Consider the following 16474-nt stretch of genomic DNA (forward strand, 5'->3'; position numbering starts at 1 on the left):
AATGTTTAATGCATAAGAAAACTCTCATTATAAAAACCACCCAATGACAAACTCTTACTATGACAGCAGCCGGGGTTTCCAGAGTAGAACCTTGGATGGGTCCTCTCTAGCTAGATGATGCTTTTCCATAGATGCATTAGACTAAAATAAAAGCTCAACCACCTCTGTTAATGATTGAGAGAATGGCTGCGTTTACACAGGCAGCCCAGTTCTGATATTTTTTCCACTAATTGGTCTTTGGACCAATCACATCGGATATTTTCACATCAGATCTTTTTCAGAGCTGATCTGATTGGTCAAAATACCAATTAGTGAAGAAAAGATGAGTCAAAGAACCCCACAATCTCTGTATTACAGAAGCAAAGCGGACAATCTGTAACTCTTCCTCCTATCGGCATATTTCCTTGACATCATCTGTAGCCCTGCCACCAACAGATCCAAACAGCTTTGATCTGCCAAAGAGCCCTGCATCCTAATTAGAATAGTACAGCTATATATCCATTCATTCTAATTCTAAGGGCTGACGGGTGTGGTTGTTGACCCTGATTTTTATTTAACCTTTATTTAACCAGGTAAGTCAGTTGAGAACAAGTTCTCATTTACAACTGTGACCTGCCCAAGATAAAGCAAAGCAGTGCGACACAAACACAGAGTTACACATAAACAAACGTACAGTCAATAACACAATAGAAAAATCTGTATACAGTGTGTGCAAATGAAGTAAGGAGGCAATAAATAGGCCAATAGTAGGAAAGTAATTACAATTCAGCAATTTACATTGGAGTGCAGATGAGCAGATGAGCAGATGAGGATGTGCAAGTAGAAATACTGGAATACCGGTGTGCAAAAGAGCAGAAAAACAAAAACGAATATGGGGATGAGGTAGGTAGTTGGTTGGATGGGCTATTTACAGATGGGCTGTGTACAGCTGCAGCGATCGGTAAGCTGCTCTGATAGCTGAAGCTTAAAGTTAGAGAGGGAGATATGTCTCCAACTTCAGTGATTTTTGCAATTCGTTCCAGTCATTGGCAGCAGAGAACAGGAAGGAAAGGCAGCCAAACGAGGTGTTGGCTTTGGGAATGACCAGTGAAATATACCTGCTGGAACGCGTGCTACGGGTGGGTGTTGCAATGGTGACCAGTGAGCTGAACTAAGGCAGAGCTTTACCTAGCAGACTTATAGATGACCTGGAGCCAGTGGGTTTGGTGACGAATATGTAGCGAGGACCAGCCAACGAAAGCATACAGGTCGCAGTGGTGGGTAGTATATGGTGCTTTGGTGACAAAATGGATGCACTGTGATAGACTGCATCCAGTTTGCTGAGTAGAGTGTTGGAGGCTATTTTGTAAATGACATCGCCGAAGTCAAGGATCGGTAGGATAGTCAGTTTTACGAGGGTATGTTTAGCAGCATGAGTGAAGAAAGCTTTGTTACGAAATAGGAAGCCGATTCTAGATTTAACTTTGGATTGGAGATGCTTAATGTGAGTCTGCAAGGAGAGTTTACAGTCTAGCCAGACACCTAGGTATTTATAGTTGTCCACATATTCTAAGTCAGAACCATCCAGAGTAGTGATGCTAGTCGGGCGGGCAGCAATCGGTTAAAAAGCATGCATTTCGTCGCTCTGGATAAGAGCGTCTGCTAAATGACTTAAATGTAAATGTAAATTTCATTTTACTAGCATTTAAGAGCAGTTGGAGGCCATGGAAGGAGTGTTGTATGGCATTGAAGCTCGTTTGGAGGTTTGTTAAAACAGTATCCAAAGAAGGGCCAGAAGTATACAGAATGGTGTTGTCTGCGTAGAGCTGGATCAAAAGAATCACCCCAAGCAAGAGTGACATCATTGATGTATACAGAGAAGAGAGTCGGCCCGAGAATTGAACCCTGTGGCACCCCCATAGAGACTGCCAGAGGTCCGGACAACAGGCCCTCCGATTTGACACACTGAACTCTAAGAAGTAGTTAGTGTAACCAGGCGCGGCAGTCATTAGAGAAACCAAGGCTGTTGAGTCTGGGTCAGGAATAGGGCTGGGAATTGCCAGGGACCTTACGATACAATATTATCACAATACTTAGGAGCAGATACGACATGTATTGCGATTCGATACTGTGATTTGATGTTCCAAACATATTGCTTATTATGTCAGCTGCAGAGAGACGAGAGAGCACGAGAAAACACATTGGCGCACTAGTTGGCAGTGTAGCCTAGTGGTTAGAGCATTGGACTAGTAACCGAAAGGTTGCAAGTTCAAATCCCTGAGCTGACAAGGTACAAAATCTGTCGTTCTGCCCCTGAACAGGCAGTTAACCCACTGTTCCTAGGCAGTCATTGAAAATAAGAATTTGTTCTTAACCGACTTGCCTAGTAAAATAAAATTTACAAAGAAACTGGAAGCGCTAGCAAATGCAGATAGTTTGAGCCAAATATCCCAAAATAATAATCGACCCCTCCAATCACTAGTTAGGAAGTGTATAGCTACCTGTCTGAGAAGTCGAGCCTGACCAGTCATTCTAATGCACCACAAATATGCTATGCCTGTTAGAAAGGATCAGGAGACATCCTGCTCTCTCACACACCCACCCTAGAGACAGGGCCAGTCTTATGTACCCAGAATTTGAGGGACCGATTTTAGACCAAGCCATGTTATGAAACTGAATGAATAACCACTCTACTGTATTACTCTCTATCGGCTAAGCTGAGACATACAGAAGCCAACCCTCACGCCATACAGGGTTTCCATGGAAACGACAGACTGCATGGGAGGGGATGTATTCCATTTGTTTGGGCTTCAAGGAAAATCTGAGGGCATAAAACATGGGTCTATTTATAGTACCGGGCTGTCACTGACAAACGGGATTTCTCTCTCTCTCAGTGTAGCTGGACTTAAAGTAACTGTCCAGTGTTTCCAGAATTCTATGAAATATGACCTATAATTACAATATAAGTGAAAAAGTTCCTTCCAATACATGTTTTATTAAGTACGTTAAAAAGTAGGGATGTGAACGTTTAAACAACATTGGGATTGTTCATGTTTTTAAAAAATCCCCAATTTTCCCCCCACATTTTTACTGAATTAAAAATCACAGTGTAGTTATCACAACGCTGCCACTAACAGGTCCTAGTTATCATCCAGGGAAACTGTTTTTATTAACAAATACCTAATGCAACAATTCAGTAACATTCGTAGGACGAGATATGAATCTTTAAGTTATTTGTCACGGATATAAAGCTCTCCGCACATCGTTGTTGACAGTTGGACAAATGGCAGAGTGTGAGAGACAGGGAAGCGACAGCAGCGAACACCTGTATGGAAATGCTTTGAGAAGTTGTGAGGTGGTGGTGAAATATATACAAGCGTTTGCAAGGTGGAATTGAGCTACAGAGGCAGTACAGGTGCAATGCTCTACCATCTGAAAGGGAGTCCCAACCCAATGCTCTACCATCTGAAAGGGAGTCCCAACCCAATGCTCTACCATCTGAAAGGGAGTCCCAACCCAATGCTCTACCATCTGAAAGGGAGTCCCAACCCAATGCTCTACCATCTGAAAGGGAGTCCCAACCCAATGCTCTACCATCTGAAAGGGAGTCCCAACCCAATCTGAAAGGAGTCCCAACCCAATGCTCTACCATCTGAAAGGGAGTCCCAACCCAATGCTCTACCATCTGAAAGGGAGTCCCAACCCAATGCTCCACCATCTGAAAGGGAGTCCCAACCCAATGCTCCACCATCTGAAAGGGAGTCCCAACACATTGCTCAACCATCTGAAAGGGAGTCCCAACCCAATGCTCTACCATCTGAAAGGGAGTCCCAACCCAATGCTCTACCATCTGAAAGGGAGTCCCAACCCAATGCTCTACCATCTGAAAGGGAGTCCCAACCCAATGCTCTACCATCTGAAAGGGAGTCCCAACACATTGCTCTACCATCTGAAAGGGAGTCCCAACCCAATGCTCTACCATCTGAAAGGGAGTCCCAACCCAATGCTCTACCATCTGAAAGGGAGTCCCAACCCATTGCTCTACCATCTGAAAGGGAGTCCCAACCCATTGCTCTACCATCTGAAAGGGAGTCCCAACCCAATGCTCTACCATCTGAAAGGGAGTCCCATCTGAAAGGGAGTCCCATACCCAATGCTCTACCGTCTGAAAGGGCGTCCCAACCCATTGCTCTACCGTCTGAAAGGGAGTCCCAACCCAATGCTCTACCATCTGAAAGGGAGTCCCAACCCAATGCTCTACCATCTGAAAGGGAGTCCCAACCCATTGCTCTACCATCTGAAAGGGAGTCCCAACCCAATGCTCTACCACCTGAAAGGGAGTCCCAACCCAATGCTCTACCATCTGAAAGGGAGTCCCAACCCAATGCTCTACCATCTGAAAGGGAGTCCCAACCCAATGCTCTACCATCTGAAAGGGAGTCCCAACCCAATGCTCTACCATCTGAAAGGGAGTCCCAACCCATTGCTCTACCATCTGAAAGGGAGTCCAAACCCAATGCTCTACCATCTGAAAGGGAGTCCCAACCCAATGCTCTACCATCTGAAAGGGAGTCCCAACCGAATGCGTGAGAAAATCACAGCGCTGATAACAGAAATGATTGCAGTTGATATGCAGACATTGTCAATCGTAGAGGATGTCAGCTTCACTGCCCCTGATGGTATATCTAGAACTCAGACTACAAGATGCCATGTTGAATAACCTCGACGGCCTGGATGGAGAAACTGTACAATGATTACTTTGCAAGTACAAAGCACGAGCTCTCAAACACCATATGTGGTGTTAACAAAAAAGTGTCCATGACTACCCCGTAATACATCACTTGCTACGAGCCTTCACCTAGATGAGAAGTAAAACATTAAGTCCCATGTACTGACAACATGGAGGAGAGGGACACCACAGAGAACCTGAAAATGGCGTTAAGTACCATCATTGCTGAGTTGATGGGGGACTGCCATGAAGTGAGCATTGTCCATTAGGTAGCCAAGACTGTGTTACACTGAAGTGCATTGCCATCGTAGCGGTCATACCAATGGTTTATATACATCATTGGGTCATACGCAGGACCATATCTGAACTCCTGTCTTTTTATGATTTTTCTTATCCTTTAATTAAACTCTTTAAAAAAAATGTAATGGCAGTCTAAACATTAAGAACAACTGTCACACCCACTGCAAAAACAGAATATTTAGTTTATTTGTTTGTTGATAAAAACTAAATTGAAGTTTTTCACAAAAGTAGAGGGCCTTTACTAGGCATGTATTAGCGGACCGATATTGCAGTCTATAGTGCAGCAGCCCCACCCCCAAACATCTTCCGCAGATATCCCTATTAAAAAGCAGCTTTTTTATGATTGAATTGTGTGGGCATAGCCCAAAAAAAGAACGGTGTGGGAGTATACCGGTCATTAGAAATATTCATGGAAGTAAATGGCTGATTGGCCAGCTCATCCAATGAGCCAACCTGTTGTCACCTTATAATATAGTGCATTCAGAAAGTATTCATTCCCCTTGACTTATTCCACATTTTGTTGTGTTACAGTCTGAAGTAAAATTTAATAAATATACCACCCCTCCCCCTCCATCTAAAATCACAGTACCCCATAATGACAAATTGGCAACACGTTTTTAGAATTCATTGCTAATTTGTGACTGACCGACTCGATCTTATGTGACAATATTTTAAATTGTGTTTTTTACATTGGATAAAAGTAGAGACTGAGATAGAAAATTTTATATAATACACTACAGTTAAGGAACAAAAGGACAGCAATTATGCTTTGAAAGTTGATAAACTTGTAGCCCCACTGGTCCTTGAATGTTTTGGTACACCTTTTAGAGCGTTCTTTGTCTACACTCATTCAGCATTTTTCACACTCTCCCACACCCATCCCTTTACAGATTCACGAGGCAATGTGCTAAACAGAGTGAGTATGGTAGTGTACTAAACAACCAGAGATATAAAGTCTGGTTTATACTACCTATCGACATGTCTGTAGACAGCTGTTGCAGTGACATCATGAACATTCTATTGTCGTCCGAAATCAAACTTGTCATTGTGAGAAAATATAAACATAAAAACGACAGGCTGCATGACATCAGCAGCCTTGTGGTCCAAAATAGCAAAACATCCGTTTAAACCTGAATTAAGTTCACGTCAATCTAGCAAACCAGGCAACTTGCCCTAAAATGGCTAGGGGGGGGGGTCACGTTATTTGTAACTTATTTTGTACATAATGTTTCTGCAACTGTATCTTACGGCAGAAAAGAGCTTCTGGATATCAGGACAGCGATCACTCACCTCGGATTAGACAAAGAGCTTCTGGATATCAGGACAGCGATCACTCACCTCGGATTAGACAAACATTTTTTCAACAACAAGCAAGACTCACATGATATTCTTCAAACACCCGGCAGGGCCAACATCCCAGTTATTCACAAGAGGAAGCCACGCAGGTACAGAGGACGAAAAGCCGGATGCCTCGCCAGGACCCGCAGAAGGGGAGTAGGAAAGCTGCCGTTACCGCCAATATTACTCGACCAACGTGCAATCATTGGACAATAAATTATATGAGGTACGATCACGAATATCCTACCATCAGGACATCAACTGTAATATCCTATGTTTCACGGAATCGTGACTGAATGACGACTTGAATATTCAGCTAGCGGGATATACGCTGCACCTGTAGGATAGAACAGCACACTCCGAGGGGGGGTGGTCTGTGCATATTTGTAAACAACAGCTGGTGCACGAAATCTAAGGAAGTCTAGATTTTGCTCACCTGAAGTAGAGTATATTGTGATACATTGCAGGCCCCACTACTTGCCTAGAGAATTCTCAGCTATACTTTTCGTGGCTGTTATTTACCACCACAAACAGATGCTGGCACTAAGATCGCACTCCGTCAGCTGTATAAGCAAAGCAGAGTCGGCGCTCCTAGTGGCTGGAGACTTTAATGCAAGGAAACTTAAAATCAGTTCTACCAAATTTCTATCAACATGTTAAATGTGCAGCCAGAGGGAAAAAAAGTATAGATCACCTGTACTCTACACACAGAGACGCATACAAAGCTCTCCCTCCATTTGGTAAATTCGCCCACAACTCTATCCTCCTGATTCCTGCTTACAAGCTAAAATTAAAGCAGGCTACACCAGTGACTCGGTCTATAAAAAAGTGGTCAGATGAAGCAGATGCTAAACTACAGGATTGTTTCGCTATCACAGACTGGAACATGTTCCGAGATTCTTCCGATGACATTGAGGAGTACACCACATCAGTCACTGGCTTTATTGATAAGTGCATCGAGGACGTACATACGTACGTACATACCCCAACCAGAAGCCATAGATTAAAGGCAACATTCGCACTGAGCTAAAGGGTAGAGCTGCTGCTTTCAAGGTGCGGGACTCTAACCCGGAAGCTTACAATAAATCCTGCTATGCCCTGCGACAAACCATCAAACAGGCAAAGTGTCAATACAGGGCTGAGATACTACACCGGCTCCAACGCTTGTCGGATGTGGCAGGGCTTGCAAACTATTAGACTACAAAGGGAAGCACAGCGGTGAGCTGCCCAGTGACACGAGCCTACCAGATGAGCTAAATCACTTCTATGCTTGCTTCGAGGCAAGCAACACTGAGGCATGCATGAGAACATCAGCTGTTCCGGACGACTGTGTGATCATGCTCTCCGTAGCTGACGTGAGTAAGACCTTTAAACAGGTCAACATACACAAGGCTGCGGGGCAGAACAGATTACCACGACGTGTGCTCCAGGCATGTGCTGACCAACTGGCAGGTGTCTTCACTGACATTTTCAACATGTACCTGATTGAGTCTGTAATACCAACATGTTTCAAGCAGACCACCATTGTCCCTGTGCCGACGAACACAAAAGCAACCTGCCTAAATGGACTACAGATCCGTAGCAAAGACGTCCGTAGCCATGAAGTGCTTTGAAAGGCTGGTCATGGCTCACATCAACACCATTATCCCAGAACCTCTAGACCCACTCCAATTTACATACCGCACAAACAGATCCACAGATGATGCAATCTCTATTGCACTCCACACTGCCCTTTCCCACCTGGACAAAAGGAACACCTATGTGAGAATGCTATTCATTGACTACAGCTCAGCATTCACCACCATAGTACCCTCAAAGCTCATCACTAAGCTAAGGACCCTGGAACGAAACACCTCCCTCTGCAACTGGATCCTGGACTTCCTGACTGCCGCCCCCAGGTGGTGAGGGTAGGTAGCAACACATCTGCCACGCTGATCCTCAACACTGGAGCTCCCCAGGGGTGTGTGCTCAGTCCCCTCCTGTACTCCCTGTTCATGACTCCAACACCATCATTAAGTTTGCAGACAACACAACAGTAGTAGGCCTGATCATCGACAATGACGAGATTGCCCTCCTCCCTATAGGCTGAGACCTGGCCGGGTGGTGCCAGAATAACAAGCTATCCCTCAACGTAACCAAGACTAAGGAGATGATTATGGACTACAGGAAAAGGAGCACAGAACACGCCCCCATTCTCATCGATGGGGATGTAGTGGAGCAGGTTGAGTTCCTTGGTGTCCACATCACCAAACTAGAATAGTCCAAACACACCAAGACAGTCATGAAGAGGGCATGACAACGCCTATTCCCCCTCAGGAAACTAAAAGGATTTGGCATGGGTCCTGAGATCCTCAAATGGTCCTACAGCTGCAACATTGAGAGCATCCTGACCAGTGGCATCACTGCCTGGTACGGCAATTGCTCGACCTCCGACCGCAAGGCACTACACATGGTTTTGCATACGGCCCAGTACATCACTGGGGCTAAACTACCTGCCATCCAGGACCTCTACACCAGGCGGTGTCAGAGGAAGGACCTAAAAATTGCCAAAGACCACAGCCACCCCAGTCATAGAATGTTCTCTCTACTACCGCATGGCAAGCGGTATCGGAGTGCCAAGTCTAGGACAAAAAGACTCCTCAACAGTTTTTACCCCCGAGCCATAAGACTCCTGAACAGGTGACCAAATGGTTGCCCGGGCTATTTGCATTGTGTGCCCCGCCCCAAACCCCTCTTTTACTCTAATGCTACTCTCTGTTTTTCATATATGCATAGTCACTTTAACTGTACATTCACGTACATACTACCTCAATTGGCCCGACCAACCAGTGCTCCCGCACATTGGCTAACCGGTTAGTCAACTGAATTTTAGCCCATTCCACCTGACAGAACTGGTGTAACTGAGTCAGCTTTGTAGGCCTCCTTGCTCACACATGCTTTTTCAGTTCTGCCCACAAATGTTATATGGGATTGAGGTCAGAGCTTTGTGATGTCCATTGACTTTGTTGTCCTTAAGCCATTTTGCCACAACTTCGGAAGTATGCTTGCGGTCATTGTCAACATAGTACCCTCCAAACTCGTCACCAAGCTCGAGGCCCTGGGTCTCGACCCCACCCTGTGCAACTGGGTACTGGACTTCCTGACGGGCCGCCCCCAGGTGGTGAGGATAGGTAACAACATCTCCATCCCGCTGATCCTCAACACTGGGGCCCCACAAGGGTGCATTCTGAGCCCTCTCCTGTATTTCCTGTTCACCCACGACTGCGTGGCCATGCACGCCTCCAAATCAATCATCAAGTTTGTAGACAACACTACAGTGGTAGGCTTGATTACCAACAACGACGAGACGGCCTACAGGGAGGAGGTGAGGGCCCTCGGAGTGTGGTGTCAGGAAAATAACCTCACACTCAATGTCAACAAAACAAAGGACATGATTGTGGACTTCAGGAAACAGCAGAGGGAGCACCACCCTATCGACGGGACAGTCGTGGAGAGGGTAGTAAGTTAAGTTCCTCGGCGTACACATCACGGACAAACTGAATTGGTCCACCCACACAGACAGCGTTGTGAAGAAGGCGCAGCAGCGCCTCTTCAACCTCAGGAGGCTGAAGAAATTTGTCTTGTCACCAAAAGCACTCACAAACTTATACAGATGCACAATCGAGAGCATCCTGTCGGGCTGTATTACCGCCTGGTACGGAAACTGCTCCACCCACAACCGTAAGGCTCTCCAGAGGGTAGTGAGGTCTGCACAACGCATCACCGGGGGCAAACTACCTGCCCTCCAGGACACCTACACCACCCGATGTCACAGGAAGGCCATAAAGATCATCAAGGACAACAACCATCCGAGCCACTGCCTGTTCACCCCGTTATCATCCAGAAGGCGAGGTCAGTACAGGTGCATCAAAGCAGGGACCGAGAGACTGAAAAACAGCTTCTATCTCAAGGCCATCAGACTGTTAAACAGCCACCACTAACATTGAGTGGCTGCTGCCAACACACTTGACTCAACTCCAGCCACTTTAATTATGTAAATGCATGTAAAAATATATCACCAGCCACTTTAAACAATGCTACTTAATATAATGTTTACATACCCTACATTACTCATCTCATATGTATATACTGTACTCTATGCCTTCTACTCCATCTTGCCTATGCTGTTCTCTACCACCACTCATTCATATATCTTTATGTACATACTCTTTATCCCTTTATACTTGTGTGTACAAGGTAGTAGTTTTGGAATTGTTCGGTTAGATTACTCGTTGGCTATTACTGCATTGTCAGAACTAGAAGCACAAGCATTTCGCAACACTCGTATTAACATCTGCTAACCATGTGTATGTGACAAATAAATTTGATTTGAACATGGAAGAACCATTTGCGACCAAGCTTTAACTTCCTGACTGATGTTTTGAGATGTTGCTTCAATATATCCACATAATTTTCCCTACCTCATGATGCCATCTATTTTGTGAAGTGCACCAGTCCCTCCTTCAGCAAAGCACACCCACAACATGATGCTGCCACCCCCGTGCTTCACGGTTAGGATGGTGTTCTTCAGCGTGCAAGCCTCCCCCTTTTTCCTCCAAACATAACGATGGTCATTATGGCCAAACAGTTCTAGTTTTGTTTCATCAGACCAGAGGATATTTCTCCAAAAATTACAATATTTGTCCCTATGTGCAGTTGCAAACCATAGTCTGGCTTTTTTTATGGCGGTTTTGGTGCATTGGCTTCTTTCTTGCCGAGCGGCATTTCAGGTTATGTCGACATAGGACTCATTTTACTGTGGATATAGATACTTTTGTACCCATTTCTTCCAGCATCTTCACAAGGTCCTTTGCTGTTGTTCTGGGATTGATTTGCACTTTTCGCACCAAAGTATGTTCATCTCTAGGAGACAGAGCGCATCTCCTTCCTGAGCGCTTTGACGGCTGCGTGGTCCCATGGTGTTTATACTTGCGTACTATTATTTGTACAGATGAACAATTCTTTTTCTGAGGTCTTGGCTGATTTCTTTTGATTTTCCCATAATGTCAAGCAAAGAGGCACTGAGTTTGCAGGTAGGCGTTGAAATACACCCACAGGTGTACCTCCAATTGACTCAAATTATGTCAATTAGCCTATCAGAAGCTTCTAAATCCATGCCATAATATTCCGTAATTTTCCAAGCTGTTTAAAGGTACAGTCAACTGGAATTGTGATACAGTAAATTATAAGTTAAATAAATCGGTCTGTAAACAATTGTTGGAAAAATGACTTGTGTCATGCAAAAAGAAGATGTCCTAACCGACTTGCCAAAACTGTTGTTTGTTAACAAGAAATTTGTGGAGTGGTTAAAAAACGTTTTAATGACTCCAACCTAAGTGTTTGTAAACTTACGACTTCAAATGTACATAAACAAATCTGCATTAGAAAGGATTACCTACACATATTGAGCATATCTCATGTTCTAGACAGAAGCATGCTACAAGGCAGACCAATCCGAGATATTCTCTTGGCATGTCCAGCCTATCCATTATCTCAGCCAATCATGGCTTGTGGGAAGGTTCCTGACTTTTTCCAAGGCTAAACCAACTAGGCTCCTAATTTAACAAATGTATTCATATTTACAGATGGCATTCATGTGCCTTAATTACAAACTTGTAAGTTCACATGTTCCAGAAGGCATTTCTGACAAAAAAGAGATTTTTTTTAATTGTTTACGTTCAAATGCCTCTCCTGTGAAGTAGTGACGCGTGACATATGCATAATTTCCTGAAACGAGTTACATGTATTGAAAATTAAATACAGAAATATATAAGTCTAAGAGCTTTCCACACCTGGATTGTGCAACATTTGACCATTATTTTCAAAATTCTTTAAGCTCTGTCCAATTGGATGTTGATCATTGCTAGACAACCATTCAGGTCTTGCCATAGTTGTTCAAGTACACTGAACGAAAATATAAGGTAAAAAGTGTTGGTCCCATGTTTCATGAGCTGAAATAAAAGATCCATATACAAATTTCCATATGCACAAAAAGCACATATTTCTCTCAAATGTTGTGCACTAATTTGTTTACATCCCTATTAGTGAGCATTTCCCCTTTTCCAAGATAATCCATCCTCCTGACAGGTGTGGTATATCAAGAAGCTGATTAAACAGCATTATCATTGCACAGGTGCACCATGTACTGGGGACAATAGCACAATAGCACAGTTTGGCAGGGTAGCCTAGTGGTTAGAGCGTTGGACTAGAAACCTGAAGGTTGCAAGTTCAAAACCCCCGAGCTGACAAGGTACAAATCTGTTGTTCTGCCCCTGAACAGGCAGTTAACCCACTGTTCCTAGGCTGTCAATGAAAATAAGAATTTGTTCTTAACTGACTTGCCTGGTTAAATAAAGGTAAAATAAAATTTTAAAAAATCCGGCATCTTCACCTGCGGGATCGTCTGAGACCAGCCACCCAGACAGCTGATGAAACTGTGGGTTTGCACAACCAAAGAACTTCTGCACAACCTGTATCTGACAGTCTCAGCGAAGCTCATCTACGTGCTCGTCGTCTTGACTAGACTGCAGTTCGGCATTGTAACCGACTTCAGTGAGAAAATTCTCACCTATGATGGGCACTGGCACGCTGGAGAAGTGTGCTCTTCACAGATGTATCCCGGTTTCAACTGTATTGGGCAGATGGCAGACAAATGGCGTTGTGTGGGCGAGCGGTTTGCTGATGTCAATGTTGTGAATAGAGTTCCCCATTGTGGCGGTGGGGTTATGGTATGTGTAGGCATAAGCTACGGGCAATGAACACAATTGCATTTTATCGATGGCAATTTGAACGCAGAGATAAGTGACGAGATCCTGAGTCCCATTGTCGTGCTATTCATCCTCCAGCGCACTGTCCCTTGTCACAAGCATTTGTACACAATACGTCTAAGAGCTGAAAATGGCCTGCATATTCAGACATGTCACCCATTGAGCATGTTTGGGATGTTCTGGATCGACAGCGTGTTCCAGATTCCACCAATATCCAGCAACTTCAACTTCTCTCCTATCACAGCCATTATACTCTGTTTTAAAGTCACCATTGGCCTCATGCTGAAATCCCTGAGTTGGTTTCCTTACTCTCTGTCAACAGTCAGGAAGGACACATGTATCTTTGTAGTGACTAAGTGTATTGATACACCATCCAAAGTGTAATGAAAAACATCAGCATGCTCAAAGGGATATTCAATGTCTGCTTTTATTTTATTACCCATCTACCAATATGTTTCCTTTTTTGCAAGGAATTGGTGGTTGAAACAGTTAGAAATTCACAGCTTGACTGAGGGACCTTACAATTATCTGTATGTGAGGCGTACAGAGATGATGCCCATGCAGCTTACTCTGACTTGTTTCTGAACTTATTTAGGCTAGCCATATTGCTTATTGACTCAAGATATTTCAGTCTTGTTTTTAAGTCATTTGTAAACATTTCAAAAACCATAATTCCCCTTTTAAATTATGGGGTTTATGTGTATGCCAGTGAAAAGAAAGCTACATTGTATCCATTTTAAATTCAGGCTGTAACAAAATGTGGAAAAAGTTAAGAGATGTGAATACTTTCTGAAAGCAACTGTATGGAGGAAACAGGCAATCACTTTTTTAAACAGCCTGCTTGAGATTCAAGCTTGAGGTGGGGGGTTTTCTTCTATAATGTATGCTTTTGGCCACCAACATGAGTAAAGGACAAGTCAACAACATTATTTGGCTACGAGTTAATAGATTATGAACTTTTAAGTGAGATTTTCACTGGACAGTTACTTATTTAGAGCTCAGAGTTAGAATGACTAGTCTATAGGCCTACATTAGTCAAGGAAACACCAAATCAGAAGGATATTCCAGTTTAGCAGCATTTCAGTGGGTGTTCTGTCAAGAGAAATGAGTCATTAGGCCAGTGTTTCCCAAACTCGGTCCTGGGGAGGGGTGCACGTTTTGGTTTTTGCCCCATCACTACACAGCCATTCAAATAATCAAAGCTTGATGATTACTTTATTTGAATCAGCTGGCAAAACCCCAAAACTTGCACCCAGTTGGGTCCCAAGGATAGAGTTTGGGAATAGCTGCATAAAAGGCTCTGCATGGTAGATCGGACTTCTGCAGTGACCGTACAGCATTTACTGCGATACGGCCTCTACACAAGTTACGGCATTCATACTTATTGTGCTTCGCAGAACTGTTATGAAGGAGGTTGTCAAGGTAGTAAGTATGTGTTTATACTGGACCTCCCGCACACACCTACCGTCAACCAATCAGGTCAATGCGGAACTACATGAAGCACTCAGCATTGTTACAAAATTTGAGAGGCGCACTGCGATGCGGTACAGAACTCAATTTGGCCTCTGTGTGCCTCCGGAGGCTCCGTCATTGCATCACACCCTCCATGCGGAGCCTCCGATCACATACAGATCACGCATCAATTGGCTTTTAGGTTATGTGGGATATTTCCGCACTAGACATGTCTCAATGAAAAGTCCATGAAGTGACTAAGGTGTTACTGATAATTTCAGACGCCAGTCTGAACTATGAAAGCGGAATTTTGACTTGCTGATGAGTTGAACGCCGCACATGTATAACTACAAGTCGGAAATGTTCGACTTCTGAATAGCATGTGAACAAGGCACTGACGAACCAAAATCAACCAATGTGTCATCTGAGAAGGCTAATTAAATAGTCCCGTAATTAATGTGTAGCGTTAATGTGCTATTCGGAACAAGGGAACTATATCCAGTTAGCCAGTCTGAAATGTCAGTTCCTAGTTCCGACTAGGTCATTAACACCGCAACTGACAGCGAAGGTCATCTTTTACCGCCACCACTGCTCGTCTTTCACATCTCTCTCAAAGCCTACCTCGAAACCACAAGTAGCAACTCAGCGCAGCAGTAATGTTCATTCATACCATTGAGAATATTCCAATAGGGGCAGCGCGCACCGTATGGTCCAGATTGCTTGTTGGAATTTGCGTTTTACAAATTCAGGCTATCCTCATTTGTCTTTAGGCTTTCTACAAATAACTTTAGCTTGTGTTGGCATGTCATATATATGTGGGATATTTATGATATGGCATGCCAATATAAACTAAAATTAAGCAACTTAGTCAATTAAATGTAGCCTAGACTAATCAATTCAAATGTAGTAGGCCTATGTCTAAAAATTGTGAAATTAATTCTGATGAGGGTGACAACTTGATCCATTGCGAAGAGAATGTTCCGATTAACGTTAAATGTTTGGAAATATTCCTTGCAAATAGAACAGATTAATCATTACAGAAATTGAGCTCCGTCCTTTGGACTTGTTTGAAAGATGATCCAACCAGTTAACATAGTCCCATCCACTAGTAACTATATCGAAAGGGATATGTTGCAAATTAATTAATGCCGCGACCAAAAGACGAGGCGAGAACTGTGTCGCTGCAATTCAGAAAGTAAACATTTGGATATGCCTAAATAGGAAATTGAATACAACAATCGCTTACACGTTTGAGATGAAAACTGCAGTGAATTAAATCCAGCACAAATTGAAGGAAGTATTACTCCATGGTTTGCTGTGTGAATGAATGCTGAGGCTGGGATGCCTTTGGTCCAATGACTCGCGAGTAAAAAGAGGAAATGGCACTCAACCGGCAGTGACGTGGTAAAAAAACGTAGACATTTCCAGGTGGTACGGCCAAATATTGAAATCATTTAACAACTGGAGACTGCGTGCAGCATATCCGACCGTTGTTTTCAAGGTAATCTGTTCTCGTAAAGTCTTCGCATAAATGTATATTGACCAGCATTACGTTGTTGCAGTGGCGCGGTGAGGAAGACTATGCAGAGGGTTCCTGTACATTTGTAAATATTTTGTTGTTTTAAGTATGTTGATTGCATTTTGATATTGGGTGGTTTTGTCCAATGGAGTTTCTGGACTAATGACACGACAGTTTGTTTTCGGCTTGGCTAGGAGGTTAGGTAGCTGGTTATTCAATCATTTGAATGACGCATCATTAGAGCATAAGCTTCTTTTTTTTATTGCTGGTTGCATCAACGATGTGGACTTGTGCATGTGACATTAAACATTTTAAACTTGAGAGGGCCCACCTCATAGGGGACTGTTTCCT

General features: G+C 43.7%; 1 protein-coding gene across 6 annotated transcripts in view; it reads right to left on the minus strand.

The window, feature by feature from the left end:
- The window catches only part of LOC135551863 (oxysterol-binding protein-related protein 3-like), a 44278-nt gene extending 28319 nt beyond the window's left edge, over positions 1–15959 (minus strand). For all 6 annotated transcript variants that reach the window (XM_064983129.1, XM_064983132.1, XM_064983130.1 and 3 more), the window contains exon 1: positions 15851–15959. The gene's annotated coding sequence lies outside the window, so the exon portion shown is untranslated. The remainder of the gene's footprint in view (positions 1–15850) is intronic.
- Positions 15960–16474: the final 515 nt, after the last annotated feature.

Source organism: Oncorhynchus masou, chromosome 13 (genome assembly GCF_036934945.1).
Source record: "Oncorhynchus masou masou isolate Uvic2021 chromosome 13, UVic_Omas_1.1, whole genome shotgun sequence".
NCBI classification, from domain to species: Eukaryota; Metazoa; Chordata; class Actinopteri; order Salmoniformes; family Salmonidae; genus Oncorhynchus; species Oncorhynchus masou.